This window comes from Callithrix jacchus, chromosome 7 (assembly GCF_049354715.1).
Source record: "Callithrix jacchus isolate 240 chromosome 7, calJac240_pri, whole genome shotgun sequence".
Taxonomy (NCBI): Eukaryota; Metazoa; Chordata; class Mammalia; order Primates; family Cebidae; genus Callithrix; species Callithrix jacchus.
In genome coordinates, this window is record NC_133508.1 from 9120724 (window position 1) to 9139226 (window position 18503).

General features: G+C 36.3%; 1 long non-coding RNA gene across 1 annotated transcript in view; it reads left to right on the top strand.

Annotated features, from left to right (window-relative positions):
- Positions 1 to 16796, top strand: part of LOC118155249 (uncharacterized) — a 52230-nt gene extending 35434 nt beyond the window's left edge. Inside the window, exon 4 of the long non-coding RNA XR_004745475.3 lies at positions 16161 to 16796. This is a non-coding gene — a long non-coding RNA (uncharacterized LOC118155249). The remainder of the gene's footprint in view (positions 1 to 16160) is intronic.
- Positions 16797 to 18503: the final 1707 nt, after the last annotated feature.

Here is an 18503-nt window from a genome sequence, read left to right on the forward strand (position 1 = left end):
AGTGAAAAATAAAAGCTCATCTGGGAAGGCTATAGACTTTATGATTGTGACTATATGACATACTGGGAAAGGTAGAACTTGAAGACAGTAAAAACATAAGTGGTTACAAAGGGTTGAGGGAAGGAAAACATGAATAGGAGAGCCACAGAGGAGTTTTAGGGCAGTGAAAATACTTTGTATAATACTGTGATGACAGTAAGAAGTCATTATACATTTGTTAAATCCGTAGAATGTGTGCCACCAAGTGCCACACTCATGTAAGCTATAAGCCTTGGGTGCCAATGGCAGGTCAATGTAAAGTCACTGATTGCAACAAATGTCCTACTTTGGTTCAGGATTTTGATAGTGGAGGAGGTTTTATATATATTCAGGGTCAAGGGGTATATGAAAACTCTCTTTACCTTCTGCTCAATTTTGCTATGAAACTCAAAGTTCTCTAAAAATAAAGTCTATTTGTAAGAAAAGCACCAGTTATATAAAATATTTGGGCTGTTACTAAATGGCAGTACATGAAATCATGTTCTTTTTGTTCACAGTTTGTGAATCTTCCTTGCATCCCGACCACCTATCATGCCCATGTTTAAAAATTGAACTTGTAAAATATTTTCAATACGTTGCTAAAATAATCTTATTCCAAATTATTAAAGCTTTTATCCAGTTTGCATTGCATTCCTAAAACTGTATGCAGTTTATTTTATTTTCAAAGAAAGACTCCACTAGTTCAGAAGAGCCCGAGCAATGTAACCTTGAAGGTCTGTTCTCCGCATGACACCAAAATGTAACTCTCATTAGGGATAAGATAAGGGTGGTTTGAAGTACATGGAGGAAGTCAAAAACACACCCACAGTTGAATTTGTTTTTTGCTTTTGTTCACACTGTTAAATTTTATAAAAAATGACTTATTGTTTACATCATAATTTACTATGGTTTCTAATGTCATCTCCAATTCTGTGGATTACTATGATCCATGAAGCTCCAGTGCCTTGTGAAAGCACAGGGAGAACTAGCATTGCCTCTGTGGGTGACTGGCGTTTACAATATGTATTTGAAGTATTTCCAGCAAAGAGCTAAAGATGTTCACATGCACCTCCCTTTAAGATGTTTTAATCTTAAAGGATGGATGATATAGTACCCAATGTCTAATAATACACATGCCCATCTTGTTAATGCCCATGGTGTAAAATTCAGAGATATCTGAATGAGCAGAGATTTAGCAGTAGACTGTAGAATGAGTTTCCCAGTTAGGGTACACACTCATGTACACAGTCAGTGTGTACCATTTCATACATATGCACTGCTGTGCCGTTTATACGTGTCCAGGCTGTTTTCCTAAGTGGTCTTGGTGGCTTAAAATTGACCTAAGTTCTCATTTTTAAAATATATTAGAAGCTGGGCATGGTGGCTCATGCCTGTAGTCCTAGCACTTTGGGAGGACAAGGTGGGAGATTTGCATAAGTCCAGAAGTTCCAGACCAGCTTGAACAACGTATTCAGATCCCGTCTCCATAAAAAATTAAACAACATTAGCCACCAGTGATGAAGACTTGGTATTGTTTGATTTTTTTAAGTCCCAAGCTGGAGCTTGTAATGTTATTGTATTATGGGGCATCCTATTTGAATTTCATTGACTATTAATGATCCCAAGTCTCTTTGTAAAAGGTCCATTGGTTTTTAAATCCATTTTCGTTTTTCTATAAAATTTCTCTTCTGACCTGCATCCTTTTCTATTAGTCTATTCTGTTTCCATTTTCTAAAAGTGTAAAAAGTGTCCTTCATAGTCACGTCTTTAGTATATGTGGAATTGATTTTTTTGGCATGGTGTAAAATAGATGTCTAATATTCTCAACATTTATATAAGCAATCGCCAGCTACTGCTGAGTAGCTCATGTTTGCTCGGTGATCTGCAAGACCTGCCAGCACAGGCCTCCCTTTATGCATTGGTCTATTTCTGTCTCTGCATTATTTATCATGGTGTATTTTTCTATCCTTTCAATTTTCTAATTTTTTTTTTTTTTTTTTTTTGAGACAGAGTTTCACTCTTGTTACGGAGGCTGGAATGCAAAGGCACGATCTCGGCTCACCGCAACCTCCGCCTCCTGGGTTCAGGCAATTCTCCTGCCTCAGCCTCCTGAGTAGCTGGGATTACAGGCACGCACCACCACGCCCAGCTAATTTTTTGTATTTTTAGCAGAGACGGGGTTTCATCATGTTGACCACGATGGTCTCAATCTCTTGACCTCGTGATCCACTCGCCTCGGCCTCCCAAAGTGCAATTTTCTAATCTTGACAACTTTCTTGCAATTCTCCATATGTGATTTCACGAAGCACACTCTCTCCAACCCCAGCCTGATTCTTCTTCAAGGCTACTTTGGCTTTCGTTTCACACCCAAACTGATAAACAGATGATGAAATTCATTTTTAAATAGCTACAACTCTAGTAGAAATTACATTGACTTTATGGAACAATTTAGAAATAACTTAAATTTATACACAAATTAATACAAGATCAGGATAAAATTATCTGTAGACTGGGTACTTTCAAGGATTATTTTGTATGAAAAATGATTTTATAGTATTCTTCATAAATATCTCAGACTTCTTTTTAAATAATTTATTTTTAAATACCTAATATATTAGACTTTACTAAAAAATATATTCTTAACATTTTTATTTTGTATTTTTCTGTTGTCAACACTGTAAATTGTTAATTTCTGACTTAAAACACTGTTTCTGTGACTTGTTAATTCTGTTTTCATTTTAGGTTAAAACTATTATTTTATCCATAAGTAATGATCCATTTGCATTTTGCTTTTTAAATTTTATAATTTTGATGTTTTATAATTATCCTATACTAGCTAAGACATCCAGGAAAATGTAGCATAGAAAGCAAACACCCATGTCATGTTTCCGATATAAAGGAAACATTTATATTTTCACCATCAAGCATGAAGACAGTTATAGATTCTGTTTTGGAAACAGTATTTATTGGATTAAAGGAGCTCTCTTTCATTCTCAATTTGTAAAAGATTTTAACATGTATTTAATTCTATCCCATATTTTTCTGCATTAATAAGATGATCATTTGACTTATTTTTGTCAGTTTATGGACATTGTAACTATATTGATCTTTTTTTTCGTGCCAAAAAACTTTCTGGGGTGATCCTCCATTGTTCCTGATACGTTGGTGAGATTAGACACAAATTTCTCTTCCTTATATTTATTCTGTCTGTGGTGATAAAGCATAATTTGTCTATAAAATATTTCTTTATATCTTCTGGATATAAAATACTTCTTTATATCTTCTGGAAAGATTTCCATAAGAGAAATTATATTTGCTATTTGTTGGGTAGACTTTGCAAAACCCCCTGAGATTGCTATTTTTTAGTGCAAATATTGTGACTGACTGAGACAATTTTTCAATGATTCTGGATTATCCATGCTTTTACTTTTTTCTTAAGATAAGGTTTTGTCAGAATAATTTTTAATGCCCAATTATTTGCCTGCTTATTTATATTCTTATTAATTCCTAACTACATAGGCTTCTGTTTTCTATAAGATGCAATTTTTTCCTAATTTATTTTAGATGCATCTATTGTTAAAGAGCATATGGCTGGAAATTTTTAATCCAGCCTGACAATCTTTGTTTTTAACTGAATGAGTCCATTATTTTCTCTTTATTGTGGTTGCTGTATGTATATTGAAATTTATTTCTGCCATCTCCTGATGGCTTTTTCTACAGTTTACCTTTCTTCATCCAGCCATTGTATGAATTGGTTGAGTTTGTTTCTCAACCTGGTGCCATTTTCCCTCTAATATTTTAGCAGTTATAAATTCTATTTGTTTAAGGGCACCTCAGCAATTTTAACATGTGCATTTTACTTAATGAAATTCAAACATAACCATAATTCGTATCACACTCTTAAATAAGACGAAAACCTTGTTACTTTAACTGTGATCACTGTTGTCAAGTCATATATTTTCAAATAGTTTGGTTTTATCTTGTTAACAGCATAAATTAGATATGACTGTGCTGCTGTGATACTACCAATGCATTTTTAAGTCATTTACATACATTCTTAACTTCTTCCTGCATTCACATTTGGAGTCATTTTGTGTTCTCCTGAAATTTTCTTTAGTGAGGTTGCATTGGTGGAAAACTCCGTTTGTGTTTGAAGGACAATGTATTTACTTTGTTCTGAGTCTTGAGTATAAACCTCTAAGTTAATGGTTTCCTTTTTTCAGCATTTTGAAGAGACGATCCCCCTGCATTCTGCCTTGGCTGTCATTAACGGGAGGTCTTCTTCCTGGCTCCCTGCCAGTCCCCTGTGAGCTACTGGTCTTTTAGGATATTCTGTCGTGTTACATGTCGTCACAGGCTTTGGTGCTCACTGGTCTTCCTGTGAGGTTTTATAGATAGTTCATCAGGCTCACTGAATTTGCATTTCAAGAATGTTTTGCGGTTGTGTCTTTGAATCTCGCAGCTTCCTCGCGTCTTGATTCCCTCCTTTTGATGTCAGATTTGACATATGTTAAATATCCTCAGTCTAGTATGCATGTCTCTGCATTTTGTTTTTACAATTTCTGCCTCTTTGTTTTTATGGCCTACACTCTGGGAGTTTTTTCAGATAGAGTTACCAGTTCACTAACTTTGCTTAAATTTATACCTACACTTGGTTTTAAAGTCAACTGATACAGTCCACTTTTAAACTCAGTGGTTTTCCTTATTTGTAAAATGTTTCTAAGTTCTTGTTCAAGTATGTTTGATCATTTCAGCAGCATCTTACTCTTTGCCCACATTTTTATTTTATTTTATCTATTTATTTTTATTTTTTGAGACAGAATATTGCTCTCTGAGTGTAATGGCCAGATTGAGGTTCATTGCAACCTCCGCCTCCCAGGTTCGAGAGGTTCTCCCACCTCAGCCTTTCGAGTAGCTGAGACTACAGGTGTGTGCCATCACAACCAACTAATTTTTTTTTTTTTGGATTTTTAGTAGAGACACAGTTTCACCATGTGGCCAGGCTGGTCTTGAACTTCTGACCTCAAGTGATCCACCCACCTTGGCCTCCCAAAGTGCTGGGATTACAGGCGTTAGCCACCGCACCTGATCTTGCCCACTTTTTTAGCATCCACATTTTTGTACCTTCTGATCTGACTTTGGTATATTTATATCACAAATTTAAAATATTCTCAATTTTTGGATGACTGATATTTCACCTCTCTTTATGTAGCTTGAAGGTCCTTCCCTCAGGACAGATTTTGTGACTGCTGTTTTGAGGTGTTTATGCTATACATAGCTCTAACCCAGAACCATATTGCATTGCATTTTCTGTTTAGCCACACACGATGTGAATTCTAGCTCCTCCAGCAACTGAGGTCCAGCTTGAGGTCACAGGGTTTTCCTCTGTGCCACTCAGAGCTGCTCAGAGCCAGGGCTAAGAGAAGCAAGCTTCTCCAACGTCTCCATTTTCATTTCCCGTGTTGCTGATCCACTCTAGATGTCACTTTTCAGGTGTCTCATATGTAATTGCCATGGGGGATGGTGGTGGGGTGGCTCCGAACTAACCTGGACATAAACCCTGGGCTGTGTCTCCTGCCCTGGCCTTCTGTGCAGTTGTGGGTACTGATGGCACTTTCAGCAGCGGCTCTTGGCCTCAGTGCTTTCTGCCTCTTGAAATTCATGGTCTCTCAACATTGTTGAGAAGACTGAAGACTACTCTTAGCACCTGCCAACTGTGTAATACATTAGAAGATATTCTTTTAAAAATACAATTCATTATATTCACCTTTTTAAAAAATAAATTTCTTCCTCCTTCCCATCCCGCCCTTCTCATTCTCATTTATACATATACATAGTGCATACTTATATACCCGACATTTAAGTAGGTACTTTCTTTGAATCTTTCGGTGAACTTAAAATAAACTCAGCACATTTCAATAACATCCGGTGGCATTTTTGTTAAATTCTGAACATGATTTTTGCAGACCATCATTATTCTATGAAACAATATATTCATTACACACATCTGGATTTCATATTTCTTTATCCAGTTTTCAAAAAAAAAATTCTCAGGCACAAAATAGAAATGACAGTAGCAATTGCATGTGTTGAAACTACTGCAAGAACACTCAGAGATCTTTGCAATTACTATCATAGTGGATCATTCTTTTGAATTAAATTTACATCAAAATAATCTTGAAACTGTGTTCTTCCTTATAAGGGAGACTGAATCGTCAGCACCAGTGTATATATTCTATTGCAAGTGTTTCTACACTACATGCACATGCAAGTTTATGTTTTATCTAATGTACTTATGTTATTCTAGACTATATGGATATAAACCTTTCACTTTTTTTTTTACAATTGCTGATGCATTCTAACCGTGCCAAAAATGCAGGAAATAATATCAGACATGCTTCTGTGTCACCCACTAAGACTGAACACTTGCTAACATTTTGTGTCATTTCTCTCTCATGTGCGTGGACAGTCTTTGTGTACATCTGTTTCTCTGTCTTTATGCCTTCTAACAAATAAACCTGAAAATATACAATTAAAGCTTCACTTGATCTTTTCATTCCTCATCACACCCCAAAGCACTACCATTTCAAATTATATTTTACCTCCCCTTTATTTGTTTCTGTACTTCTAAAACACAGGTAAGCATCCACAGCTAATACACAGTCTACTTTCAAAACATTTGTATACATTTTGTTACTCTGTTATATTATATGCAACTTTGTTTTCCTCACTAAGCTTCACATTTCTGAGACTTAGATATGTAAATATCTCAGTTCACTCATTTTAGCTGCTGTATGATATGCCACTGTAAGAATAAACCAGGTAATTACGTATTCACCAAGTGACAGTTAAATAAACCAGGTAATTATGTATTCACATTCTAAGTGACAGTTATGTTTTTCCACTTTCCCACTACTTTAAGCACTGCTACAAAGAAATGTATATGTAAATCAGTGAACATGCATGAGCTTATTCTCCAGGGTCTACAATTAGCCTGAAGAATGACTGATTCGGAATATAGGCATTTCAGCTTTAGCCAGGTATTGCCAAATTTCTGTCCAAAGTTATTGTACCAATTTATACTGCGTCAAACAACATACAACCCTATTTTATCTTTTTATGCCCAAGTGTTGTTATCAGCCTTATTCATCTGTGCCTGTATGTTGGGTACTAAATTGTTTTTCATTATGGGATTATTTGTACTTTCTCTGATTGCCAATGAAGCTGACATCTTTTGTGAATTTACTAGAAATTTAATTTCTTACTTCATAAATTTATTTTTCATCTATTTACCTGTTCATTGATAGTTTTCCCCCCACGTTTGTAGGAGTTAAATACATTCTGCATAATGACTTTTTCTTGCTTATGTAAACTATGGGCATCTTTTCCTAGTATGTGATTTATCTTATTCAGTTGTCCTGTGATACCTGTATTTTCATGGAAATGTTTTGATTTATAAAGAAATCAAATGTATCACTTATATTCTCCATGGAATTTGCTTTTTAAGATTTGCCTAAAAAATCTTCATCCTTAAATGTCGCAAAGATGTTTTCCTACTTCTACTTCAAAATCATTAGAATTATGTTTATATTGAGACCTTCAATCTACTTAGATTTTACTTTTCTCTGAATTGTAAAGTAGAGAGCCAATCAAACGTGTATTTCAATGATAGTCAGTTTTCCCTGACAACTGGTGAATAGTACCTCCTTCAACCCCAACAGTATTCATGCCAGGCAGGTTCCCTGTGTATAAGTGGGTCTCTTTCTCTGTTTTCATTTAATTCTATTGGTCTGCTTTTCTATTCCTCCACTAGGATGCTGCTTCTCTATGGCATTTTACTAAGTATCCACATATTGCGAAGTGAACCTTCCATTGTCTGTATTTACCATGTTGATAGGTTGTGTGTTTTAGTTTGTTTCTTAGAGAAGCAATGTGAATTCAGACTGTTTCTTTGACACTGATTTTGTGATCTTGTCCAAAGTTGCTTAACCAATCAGTCTTTCTAAAGGGAGATGACATTATCTCCTAGAGTTTTACAGCATCAAAAGAGTTGTATTTAAAATACTTAGCAAAGCACCTAGCATTTGAATATATATATATATATGAATATGTATATCAAACTATACATACACACACACACACACACACACACACACACAGGTACACATTTCAAGTGTATATTCGTATATGTCCATTATGAAATCTGGTAGAATTCTGGTTGCAATAACATTAAAATTAAAACAAACATGAGAGAACAGCTCCACAGAACTTTCTCCATTTGTGCCACTCATTTACCCTCCACTCACTTGGATGCTGTTTCATATTTCTCAGCATTTTTTTAGTTCTACATAAAAGTCTTCCAATTTGCTTTATGAATTCTTAGGTGCATGGTTGTGCTATTGAATATCTTTTAAAAACGGCATTTTTTCAATTATTGTACCAGCATTTGCAAAGGCTATTGACTGATATAAATAGATTTTGCATGCAGCCACTATAGATTTCTCTTGTTAGATTTAATATGTTTTTGCAAATTATTATTTTTTTCTAGGTAGAAAAATCATATATTTGCTAAAATCTTATGATTTGGTTATTCTTTTCCAATACATGGAACTTTTATTTCATTTTCATATATTATTGACTTGGCCAAAACCTGTTGATAATGTCACAAAGAAGCCCTGGCAATAAACATGCTGATGACTTGTCTCGTCCTGTCTTTTAATGGAAATAACTGTGATTTCACCATTAAAGTCTGTGATTACAGTAGACTTTTGGAATATACCATCTATGGGTTAAGGAAAATAATCTCTTCTAGTCTTCCTATTCTAAAGCCTCTGAGAACACTCTCTAACCCATTTATAGGTGTTCAATGTATCAAATATTTTTTCATAAAATATTGCTGTATTTTAATCTTTTGTACCTATTAACATGAGTGGTGATGTCACAGTTTGGTTACTGTTATTCTTGTCTTGTGGGACTGGGTTTGAGGTATTGTAAGTAAGGGTAGATTTTGGCCCCACGTAAAGATCATTCAGGTGTGTGTTACTTGATTTTAAGTATTTTTGTTGAAATAAAAAAAGGGGAAATTTTAACTGTTATCTAAAGGTATTTTTACAGGTTAAATACCTTTAAACATTTCATACTATATTCATAAAAGTTTACATTCAAATTTATTTTTAATAAATTAATTCTTTTTTTTTTTTTTTTTTTGAGACTGAGTTTCGCTCTTGTTACCCAGGCTGGAGTGCAATGGCACGATCCCGGCTCACTGCAACCTCCACCTCCCTGGTTCACGCAATTCTCCTGCCTCAGCCTACCAAGTAGCTGGGACTACAGGCGCATGCCACCATGCCCAGCTAATTTTTGTATTTTTAGTAGAAATGGGGTTTCACCTTGTTGACCAGGATGGTCTCGATCTCTTTACCTCGTGATCCACCCACCTTGGCCTCCCAAAGTGCTGGGATTATAGGGGTGAGCCAACCAGCTGGGCCAATAAATTAATTCTTAATTACCTCAATTATCTGTTATGTATTCTAAAGCTCATAAGTAATTATTACAAAGTAAATAAACTGATAAAAATTGTCATCTTAAATTCTCCTTATCTGTTTCAATACCATTAACAAACTTAATAAGTTATCCAAATTTAAAATTTGTACTTACATCATTTTAAATTGGAATTAAAATATCAGCCTGTTAAATATTCTAATGTTTAAATGACGAATTTACTTAATATACAACTAACTTTTCTATATTTATAAAAATTATTGATTCCATAAGTTCAATTCACTTCGTGTTTATATTTAATTCCATAATTGCCCAGGGTAGACAGAGATGCTTAGTCATTAAGAAAGAATTGTGTCATCTTAAAGAAATTTGGGGTTACTTTTGCGGGGAATTGTGGATGTTACCCAAAATTGAGGACACTTGATAATAGGTCTAGATCCACGAATGGTCCTGTTCAGAATCATCCTCACCTCATTACTTAAATACTAAGCCTGTTTTACGGTCCTACTCTCGGTCATTGATAGGGTTGTCTCTCAGCTCCATCTTAAAGCTTGAGTTACAACACTTCAAAAAAATTATCACCACTGGATTTGATTGTTGCTTCTGTCTAAAGACTCTGTAAGATTTCTGGTTACTGAAGTCGAAATACTATAGATAAATAAATAATCTTCGATTAAATGTGGAATGTATCTTGTACTTCTGCCTTGCTGTTAAAATTACCAAGATCATTCTGTGAGATTGGAGGATGCAATTGAGATCGTTTCTGACATTAACCCACGTTTAGCTGAATATTATCCAAATCAATTGTGTTCTACTACTTTTAAAACCTCACTGAAATCAGTATGCTCATATTTTATTTAAGAATTTTAAAATTTGTAGTCAAATGTGAGATTGGTCTAGAAATTTCTTTGCATTCAATGTCCGTTTGTGCTTGAAATCAAAGTCATTTTAGTCCTGTTTTATGAAATAAGGAGCTCTTCTACCTTTGTTCTCTCTTACTTGTACCATTTGTATAAAATAAGCGCTGCCTATTTGTTGGAAGTTTGTAAGATATTACCTAAGCCCTTCTGGTCCTCGTCTTTTTATGGGTAAATTTTAGCTACTCATTTAATTACATTGATTAAAACTTCATTTTGATTTTCTATTTCTTCTCTTACAGTTTTTGTAATTTACATGTTTTTTAAGTTGTCCATTTTATGCAGAATTTTAAATTTATCAGTATCTTATTTATATAAAATTATCATCTCTAAGTGTAAGGTGCATGCCATTACTTCTTTTTATTTACATATACTTTTTTTCTGATTTTATTCTTTAAACTTGTCAAAGGTTTGTCCATTTTTATTTAGCTCTATAAAGACAACTCTGTTTTTAAAATCTTCCTATTGATCTGCTTTCTATTTCACTACTTTTTTCTCATATTATGCTAAACTTTCTGGGTATGGGGGCTAATGGTAATTTTATGACTATTTTGGGAAAATTTGGTTTAATAATTTTTATTTTTACTTTCACTTTCTAATATATGCATTTATGCCAATCTATTTTATCCAAAACCAGAATTTATTAGAATACGGAGGTTTTGAATATAGTATTTACATAGTTTTGCAATATTATTTAGCTATTGTTATGCTGTATCACTTGGTCAATAAATTATTTAGAATTATGTTGCTTCTAAATTATCTTTTTTTATCTCTTCTGATAAGAAATGTATTTTTAGACTAGCAATTGTCCTTTTCTGTGTAATATCTCATTTGCTTTATCATTTTACTTTCCATGAATAAATTCCCTTTGGCCTTGATGTTTGTTCCTATGTTTCTATGATGACTTATTAAGAATTATGGAGATGAAGATGCTCAAATCTCATCAGTTCTGGAAATTCTTTTAGTGCCTCAAACTTTTTCTTACTGCATTCTCTCCACTTCAGTTTTCCAGAAGTCCCACTGGTTCATAAGTTGAATATTTTCATTGTATCCCATCTGCACATCAGCTCTTCTACTTATGGTCTACTACTTTTTTTTTTTTTCTGGTGCAATTCTGTGTTGTTTTCCCTGGATATCTTCTTCTAATCTTTTTTGGTTCATTGTGTTTATACTTGATGTTAAATCCATCCACTAATTTTATAGTAAAGACTATATTTTTAAGTTCCATTGGGTTTTGTTTATTCTCTTTTTCAATGTGTCTTATTGTTTTCTTAGGGGTTTGATTATATTTATCTCTAGGAGCACTTTAGTTTGTTTTTGTAAAAAATGCTTTTTCAGATTGGCATTTTACTATTTCACATTGTCGGGCTGAGGATTATCTTTCACTGCACATGCCGGCTCTCGTGAACGTTGTGTTACGTAACTCCTGAGTGCCAGGCTCTTGTTTGGAGGATCCCTTGTGGCCTCGCTTGTGATTGTACACCGTGGAGGGTTTTTACTTTTGCTGAGAGCCTCTGACAAGTGATTGGCCTGGCAATAATTCCTTACTTCATGGCTTAGCTTGCTGGTTTTTGGATCATGTAAGTAGTGCAAATACGAGTTCTCAAAATATACTCCAGGTGCACACTTATGGTTTCAAATTCTATCCACTTTTATTGCTATTTTTGCTCAGAGCTTAGGCTGAGATGGGCCTCAGTGTTGCCTTCTATTCATACATTTCACAGTAGTTTAAATAATTTAACTGTGTTCTCCTACGTTTGTCCCTAATTTCATGTTTCTTGCTAGCTGGTTTTCCACTTATCAATATACCCACACTGCTGGGCTTAGAGGCTGCATATGCATTTCTAACTAAATTAGAAGCTATAATTATTAAAACTACTAAAATAGCTGAAATGTTAATGATTTGCTTATCTCGACTGTGTCCCTAATGACTAATGAAATTCTAAAAAGTTTTACGTTATTACACTCTTATTTCATTTACATTAGCATAATTGGTTAGCAAAATCTGTTGATTACCCTAACAATAATGGAATGTTTGGGGGTGCCTCATTTTATGCAATTATATATCCATGTCAGAAGCAATAAGAACTACTGAAAGAGTTAACTACTCTACAGATATAAAGGATCATTTTATATTTAACTATTCATGCAATACTACAATGCCCAAAACCTTTATTAAGAGAAGCTAGAACAGCATTAATTTATCATTAAATATTTTAATTATTATATATGCAACATATGAAAGTCAGGGTATACAACCACCAAATCCTAAAAAGACTGAATTTAGAAACTACCTGTTTTCAACAAGCTATATTTTCACAACTTTATTGCAGTATAGCGACATATAAAATAATACACTAGTTCAAATGCCTAAAAACACACACACACACACACATACATACAAAATGGAGTGTATTTTTTTTTTTAAATCCTGAGACACATGCCTTTTGGAAAGTGATGAAATCCTACTTATTAAGAAATGGATAGCTTTCTAAGTAAATACCTCCTTTCATCACCTTGAGATGTTATTTCTTGCCTTTGGCCAAGCCAGCCCTTACAATTTCTCCTGTTAATTTTTGAATCTTGAAACCACACTAGGAAACATGTCTCAGAGCTGGTGAAACCTTAGCTTGCATATCGGACTAAGTCTTGAATGAGAATATGGCGATGGGAAGAAGGAAGCAGTATGTGGGAAATTTGCACAGCCCTGGTACAGTCAGGGCAGGTGCGTGCTTTGCAATGGGAGGATGTGCTGAGTGCCGCAGGCTCGGTTTGCCTTTGCCTCCCCTTGTCTTTGCTCATTTATCTACTCCTTCTTTTTATTTTATTTTTAATTACCACATAACTGTCTATATTTATGGGGTACATAGTGAGGTTTCTGTACATACAATGTATAGTGAGTGATCAGATCAGGGTAATCATCATATCTATCATCTAACATTTATCATTTCTCTGTGTTGGGAACATTAAGTATCCTTTTTCTAGTGACCTGTTTACTCTCTTTTACTAACTATAGTCATCCTACAATACTATAGGATACTGTAGAATACTAGATACCTTGCTCACACCTTGCACTTCTAGGATAAAGAAGGCTAGTAACTCAGCTAAGGTTGAGGGTTACCAGACTGTTGTCCATCTTAGTATCTAGAAAGGAATGGGTAGAAAAAAGTCCCAGGGCTTGCAGTGAGATCTAGAATATATTCTCTTACACCCTCCTGACCTCTTTTATTCTTTCTACTCTTCTTCTTCTTTTTTTTTTTTTTTGAGATGAAGTCTCATGGCATAACCTTGGCTCACTGCAACCTCCACTTCCTAGGTTCAAGTGCTTCTCCTGCCTCAGCCTCCCAAGTAGCTGGACCTACAGGTGCTTGCCACCATGGCTGGCTAATTTTTGTATTTTTAGTAGAGACTGGTTTTCACCATGTTGGCCAGGCTGGTCACCAACTCCTGACAGCAAATGATCCACCCATCTCGGTCTCACAAAGTGCTGGGATTACATGCGTGAGTCCCACACCTGGCCGGTTTTCCTACTTCTTTAAAAGCCTACTTTTCTACTTGACCTTGATGTCTACTTTCTATCCAAAATCCACCATTGTAAGCTTCCCATGACTCCAAGAGCTTCCACCTTTAGGTGCATCAACTTCTAATAACACGTTTCTTCTTTCAGCATAAAAAATGTGAATTATTGGTTTTTCAATAAATGCTTTGATGTACCTAAAAGATTATTCAACTGTTTCCCAACTTTTGTTAGCTCCAGTGACCAACCATTTATCATGAAAAATCATTGAGAAGCAAGAATCCTTGCTTCTCTATCACTAATCCTGGTGGCCCAGGAAAGAGATGATCCAGGATGGTCAGTGACCCAAGAACAAGGGAGGATACCAAGGCCGAGTACTCCATGAAATAACAAATGCTGTGAAGGCAATGCCAACATTAGTGAATTAGAGTTAGAGACTGAATAGAGCCCATGTCAATATGACTTTCAAGCCAGCAAGGTAAAGGCAACGAGAAGTGAGGTTAGAGTCCAGGAGGGTTGTTGCTGGAAGAGCCTTGAGTCCCTGAAGGAAGAGAATAATGCACTGAGCGTTTCCCTGCAATAATTTTCAGCCCCAAAGACAATATGTAGAGGAGGATCTGCCAATTTTTGAGACAAACGTAGTTGAACCAATTTGTGTTTTCAGACACCGCCTAAAACAAAATGCATTTTTGCATTTAGCCAATACTGAAAATAAATTAAAATAATGCAATTTCCACAAATGATTGGTTTGAACACATGGTACGGGGCTGATCTTTTTTCCTTTGGGTTTAGCACAGATGTATATAATTTACTTATAATCCCTTCATGCATACATTTTCAGCCATGGTTTATTTTTTCACTGTAGTAGCAGCATTTCTTCTGTCTCCAAGTTAAAGGGTTTCCTCAGTCCAATCTAATTTCCTTCGCATGGAATTCAACCTCCCCTCTTTCCTTCGCATGGAATCTTATCCCCAGTGCAAAGTTTACCGGAATTGACAGCCTAATTCAATGAAAAAGAAAATTGTATGTCTTCAAGTATGCAGCCAACCCATACTCAAAGAGCTACATCAAAATAAAGACTACAAACTTGTTTTTACTGAGTGGTTAGCTTGGTAAAATCTGTAAACTAGAGTAAGAAAGGCAAATTATTTGGCCCTCCTGTTAGCATTTAACAGTCCTAGTGTTTCGTGGACTTGGCATCTCACAGACAGACACAAGTCACCAAAGTAACCGGGGACACTTTTCTATTGTGAAATGTAAGTCAAGTTAATGGAATGTACTTAATTCTTGACGATCCATGTTCACCGAGCAGATACTTCAAACTTTTGAAGGATATAGAAATTGAAAACCTAGAGTTGAGGTCTCTCCCAGCTGTGGGAAGCACAGTGCTGAGCAAACTTCATTTCAGTGATCTGGTAGGTAAAACCAGGATAATAATGAAATCTTCCTCATTGGTTGTTAGGAAGCTTTTCCCAGAGGGATGTACTGAGAGGTGAACTGAGAAGGTCAGAAGCCACAACACACACACAGAATTTTACTTCTTTGTAGTCCTTATCAGAGGAGGAGTCATGTAATTCTTAAGAATAGTGTCTGACGTTAAGGAAACTCCCAATAAATATTAGTTACAGTTGCTGACTCACTAAAATATAATGCCACCGGTTACATCTCGAATTTATGCTTCTTGTTCCTTGAACAAATGCATCAGGTGAATAATGAACAAAAAATAGAAAAAAGTTGCTGTCATGGTTTGGGTTCCCTGAAAAGCATCTTGAGAAAAGGGCTGGATTGTAACCCAAGAGATGGGCCGTTCCTGAGGTTCAGTCCTTGCTTGGCAAGTGAAGGTAATAAACTATTTCGTTTTATTTTGACTTCCATCCTGATTCATAAAAGAGTTGGAATGAAAATGTAATAGTACACAAAGACAGCGCTATTATCTTACAAATTACTTCATTAGACAGAGGAAGTATGCATGTTGGGGGGAATTTAAAAATGCAATTTGCCTGCATAGTGTAAAACTATTATAACTGGGACCTAAATATAAAGCATACAAAACAGGAACAAATACTGTAAAAAATCACCTTTGCTAATGCGTATGAATTCTATCAGGTGTCAGGCATACTGTGTGTGCAATGTACAAGTATTAATACGTTTACTCCTCATTCAATGCTGTCAGGGAGTGACTAGAAATTCTCCTGTTTTACAATTAGGGAAATTCAAGCTCAAAAACTTCTGCATCCTGCTCAACATCATCCCCTGCCATGTGGACCAGTATCTGAAGGGGAAGAGCCTGCGTTCACACTCCACACACTGCGCCATGACTCCGTGCCACCTGTTGATTTATCTTTTGGGGTGCTTTGTAATGATTGAATTCAGGTTCTCTCTACTCTCTCAGCTAACAGCTCAGTGACAGCAGGTCCCTTGTACCTTATTCACCCTTACACTGCCAGGGCCTCCCACAGCACCAGACATGCAGGAGATGGAGAAGAGGTAGTCATCAAGTAATTTGTCATAACATAGAGCTGGTCATTCCCACCTGTGTTTTTTGGTGAAAGGGAGAAAAGCCGAGATAGGTTTTATGGACCATTAAATGTTTTATGCAAAAAATGTTTCCCATTCTGTTGGTTGCCGGTTTGCTCTCATGGTTACTTCTTCTGCTGTACAGAAGCTCTGAAGTTTAATTACATCCCATTTGTCTATTTTGGTTTTTGTTGCCATTGCCCATCAACGATAGACTGGACAGGGAAAATGTGGCACATAAACACCATGGAATACTATGCAGCCATAAAAAATGATGAGTTCGTGTTCTTTGTAGGGACATGGATGAATCTGGACACCATCATTCTCAGCAAACTGACACAAGAACATAAAATCAAACGCTGCATGTTCTCACTCATAGGCAGGTGTTGAACAATGAGAACATGTTGGACACAGGGAGGGGAGCATCACACACTGGGGTCAGTTGGGGGGGCTAGGGGAGGGACAGCAGGGGGTGGGGATATTGGGGAGGGATAACGTGGGGAGAAATGCCAGATATAGATGATGGGGGATGGAGGCAGCAAACCACCTTGCCATGTATGTACCTATGCAACAACCCTGTATGATCTGCACACGTACCCCAGAACCTAAAGTACAATTTAAAAAAAAGGTTAAAAAAAAAAGTAAATGTTTTATGCTCCTGGCAAAGCTGACTCAGTTCCCCAGGCAGGCTGTGTTCTGTACTGCTGTGTTTCATACACATGAGTCAGGGTTATACTTTAAATGACATGTCCACTCTAACAACAGAAAGTACATTTTCAGTTGTAAATCAGTAGCCTGCATTACATTTGAGATGTATTTTCCAGCTTCAAGCACATTTCCCTGTCCTGGACAGCTTCACATTTAAAAGAATCCAGATTCCCTTTGTTTCCATTGTGCTTTCTGCTAAATGACTTTAGAACTCTTGTTAAACATAACAGTTCTGTTGGAGGTTACAGGTTGTTTTGGTTAGAAAATGTATACAGTGTAGATTGACATTGTCCACAAGATCTGAAAATCACACCTTTACCAGTTATGGTGTTTATGCTCTTTTCTATCGTTTCCGATGAAACTTATCAGAGGAAATGACTCAGCAATGAAAATACGGTGGTGTGCAGGTGCCAAAGTGTTTTTCAGGCTCGTGGTCAGGAAAACGTCAGATTCGAGAGTAAATGTCCTTTCAATGAATCGTGTGTAACCTCACGTATTCAGAAACAAAAGTGAAAATCAAGAAGGAGGAGGGAAAGGAGGTGAGAGAAAGGGACAGTTGGTGGCATATGTTGCAGTTAGTTTTATTTACGGTAACTTGCTAGTAAACCATTAATATAGGAACATGCTAACGGGGGTTTCCCCTCTCTTTTCTTTGACATCTCTGACTAGATTTTGTGATTAAGAATCACTCTGTAAATGAGACTTTATAGCGAATACTAATGTTGAAAAAAATGGAGGCTTACAAACGGCTTGCTTTTTGTACAGCAGCAAAGCAAATGGGATGTGTTTATAGAGTAGACGTAAAAAGCACAGCGTCCCTGACTAACACCTTCTGAGAGCCCTATAACCCTTCCTGAACAGTTTGGCTATTTTCATTTCTAACAGTGGCTCCTAATTTGTCCGTGTATTAATTGTTTCCCTAGGAGTGCAAACATCACAGTGGCTGGAGAAACATGTAGCAAATACAGCTGGGTGCTGGTGTATCATAAGTACCAGACCCAAGAAGCATCCTTTTATATTTCTCAATCAGCCACTTATCTGGAGAGAATTCACATTTGTCTCCAATCCTCCCTACCTCCTCCTAGAAATCTCAGTCCCAGCCAAGGACACAAGTTGAAGGGGTTTCCTTTCTCTTTGGCATTATTGTAGGGGGAAAGTGTGAGTGCTGCAGCAGGTCTGAAGTGAGAGGAGAAACGAGAAACCTTCGCTCCAAGGTTGGGCAGAGGCAACCCAGTCCACATGGACGTCCGTGCTGGGCTACTGAGGTCTGAGATATGGAACTCTGCAGTGGCCATGATGCCCGCATCACAGTGGAATCTGATCAT